Raw genomic sequence first — 3,594 nt, 5'->3', positions numbered from 1 at the left:
AAGTACACTACTACATATTTGAGCTTGCATAGCATTTAATTTTGCACTTGGATATCACTTTCAAGTGCTATGCAAGCCAGTGCTATGTAAGTGCAAGTGGTTTACATAGCACTTTTTTTAACGTTATGCAAGTGCGGGTGGCTTAGATAGCACTTCCATAAGTGTTATTTAAGTGTGTGTTACGTAACTTCGGGATATATTATAGCATGTTAAGAAGCGCTATGCAAGTCTTTTCACTTTTATATAGCACTACTTACATAACACTTCTCAAAGCGCTATCCAAACCCTTTTTTAATTTTGATCATTTTACTGCCTTTTTTTAGCTATAATATCCACAAATAATTCTATGATTACAATAATAAATTGACAATAACAGAGTTGCATAAGATGAGTGAAAAATTAATATGCCGAAGTCAAACAAACAAAATATTAAATCAAAAATAACAACTGCTTTTAAAAAGCACACCATTCAGTACAAATTGTTGATCAACACATTTACTTTACAAAGCCAGAAGGAAATATGTACCATTACATCACATTCATGTATCACATTCCTCTTCATACCTAGTATAAAATTTCAGCTACTAAATAAGGGGAAACATCGAGACATAATGAGGCTAGTTGCGTTACTAGCAACATCATGTATCTATACACTAATCTATCTTAAACAAAAGCAAGCATTTGCTCAGCAACACCACGTTCATCAACCAACTGTCTTCATCCTACAAAAGAAGCAATGTTCACATTATAAATGTTTTCGTACACTCATGATTACTGCCATAAATATAATACACACATGTATCTACGTAACTCTGAATTCCCACCAGTATCAAAAACCTCAAACTTGGACTTAAAACTATATAAAAAAATTCACAACAGCAAAAGACTGATTTGAGGTTCCACCATGATTTAAACTCAGCTTAGAAACCTCCTTGAAAAACCAAATCAACTTGAATTTTCATCAAAAAACAATACCTACAAGTTATAGGCTATTTTCTGAATAAACGAAGAGCCAATGGCCTATTCTACCATAAGCTGATCCTATTATAAGTCTACAAAAATTACACTAACTTCACTTCCAAATATTTAAGCTAAAAATGAACTAGACTACACTCTGGAATTCTTAAAAAATGAACTTTGTTAAATATGTATTGTACTACGGTAAAATGATCAGTATATCAATCATTATAACAAGATAAACTACCCTTTTATTAATTCCAGAATTAATAAAAGGTAATACTTGTGTACAATTTTCCAACTTAATAGTTGAACCTCTCTCTTGCAGTATGTAGTACTAATACTTCATATACATCTCTCCGAATACTCGTGCATACGGGGCATCTCGTAAAACAAAAAGAATTAGTCACCACGTGGCTTAAAAATTTTAATATTTGAATATTAGAATAAAATTCAACTCCCATTATGTCTTGACTCTTCATATTTGGGATTTCCCCATCCAATAGTACATCAGTATAAACTTTTAACAAGGTTCTCTACCATACATTCAAATTAACTGAAGGAAACCAATATTAAGTTATGTTAGGCCTAAGAAATTGAAATTATAGAAGCTACCGCTACATGGTATAATCCGACTAAGTCTTTAATTTTGAAGCATTAGCTAAAAGCTCGAAAACCAAAAGGATAGTAACTATAGACTGTAGTCCCATTAATTTAAATAATTTCACATACTCACAAATTATTTACCACCATTTTTATGTAGACACCCACTAGTTTTACATAGAATTAAAATCTTAGAAATTATATTAAGGTGTTTAATGCCAGTGCAACAAATGCAGTAGTTTTAAAAAATCAGAACTACAAGACCATTTATTTATTTAAGTAACATTTAGTTTTAGCACTCCAAATTTATTAGCAGTCAAAATAATCAACTAATTTGACCTAAAATGGAATTTATAGTCTTTTATGGGGGCAATATTTTTAATTTTTAATCACTAAAATTTGTTCATTATTCCCTCCTATATCTTTTCATTCTCATTTGTTCAAAAAATTTCATCCCCATTCCATTCTCTTCAAATAAACACAGCCATAGTATTGTAACTTCAACGGTGCACTAATATACTGAATAAAGATAGTAGCATGCCAAATATATTATAATAACAAAAAAAGAAAGTATATACCTGAATTAGATACTGAGCAGCCTGAACTTGTGCTGAGTTCCCTTTAATTTCCACAGTGATCTCATCTTTTAGGCCCATGCTCTCTTGCACGGTGAGGATAGCAACGCTGAATATATGCAATCTTGGACCCTCCTACCCCAGTGATATTATCGCAATACATGAGCAGTATTTGCATTGTTTGTGCTACCTTATATTCGGAAGTTACAAAAAGATGGAACCGTCACAAACACTTCAAGGTAGTAGATAAATGATATGCCCGAATGTATTAACAGATAAGAAAATGAAGTCCATACTGTAAATCCACTAAACGTGAAGGCTCTAATAAGTATTACAGAATACTATCAGATATCAGATCATTTATGCTCTAAAAATAATAGTAAGGCCCGCGTTCAAACAAAATATGAATTATAGTTCTGGTAACTTACAAGTCAGTCACTGTGTATAGTGTTTATATTTCTTGTTCATTCCTTCTCCCTGGCCACCAATAATTTACAGATATAATCAGACTCATTATGTGCAAAATGAATTTGTATATGGACCCATAGATAAACCAATTTGTAGTTGACTAGACAGAGTATATTCTTTCTACGAAATATAAAACATTTTATTATTACTAGAAATCATATTTTTACATTACTCTTGCTATAAGTAGGTATTTGAACTCCCAAAACAGGTCATAACAAAAACAATAAGAATCCAAGCTACTAAAAAAGCACAAAACAGGGCAAGTGAAGAAAAAACTGTAATTCCAAATTAAAATCCTAAACTTGAAACCTACCAAGTTAGGAAGAAGCAATTGAAACCCCCAAAATTAAATACCACGCAATTTGGGAGGAACCCAATTGAAAAAACCAACAAAATTAACAACTCACAATTCGATTTGAGATTAGTTCGATGAAGGCAAAGTGATCGTTGAAGGCTTCAAATTAAATTCTTCGATGCTTTGTTGATGAAGACTAGAAGTAACGAATTTATAGACACCTTCAATTGCTCTCTCTTCTATCTCTCCCCGGTCAGATTACTCATATTAATAGACGTGAATTGAACCCCTTTACCATACCTGAGAAGCTCTCGATAAACTTTATAGACATACAAAAACCCTCTGTATTTGGGATGCGTTATCAAAGATATAAAAATAAAATTTTACCTTAGGAGACATTTACTTGTATAACGTTTGTACAAAAGCTTTAGTAGCGTTCAAAATTAAATAAAAATAAAAAATAAATACTTAAAATACAGTTACTTACATAGCAGCTGTATACATGCTATATAGGTTGCATCTTAGGGGGTGTTTGTTTCAATAAATCTGGGTATGAGGTATGGGGTTGGAATGGATAAAACCCATACCATGTGTTTGGTTAAAATTTTTTTGTTTTAAAACCCATTCCTGAAACCCATGAGGTATGGGGTTTAGAAACACATGTGAATAAGTGGATATGAGCTAAATCAAACTTTT

At 31.9% G+C, this 3,594-nt stretch overlaps 1 long non-coding RNA gene across 1 annotated transcript; it reads right to left on the bottom strand.

Moving 5' to 3' along the window:
• Positions 1-413: 413 nt before the first annotated feature.
• On the bottom strand, positions 414-3,286 carry LOC141701794 (uncharacterized). Its single transcript, XR_012566905.1, has 4 exons — positions 3,011-3,286; positions 2,564-2,612; positions 2,139-2,325; positions 414-722 (listed from the first exon to the last, which is right to left on the bottom strand). It is a non-coding gene; the product is annotated as an uncharacterized LOC141701794 (long non-coding RNA).
• Between the last annotated feature and the right edge of the window lie 308 nt (positions 3,287-3,594).

This window comes from Apium graveolens, unplaced genomic scaffold (assembly GCF_009905375.1).
Source record: "Apium graveolens cultivar Ventura unplaced genomic scaffold, ASM990537v1 ctg4381, whole genome shotgun sequence".
NCBI classification, from domain to species: domain Eukaryota; kingdom Viridiplantae; phylum Streptophyta; class Magnoliopsida; order Apiales; family Apiaceae; genus Apium; species Apium graveolens.
Note: the sequence above shows the minus strand (reverse complement) of the source record. Positions and strands in the feature narration are given on the sequence as shown.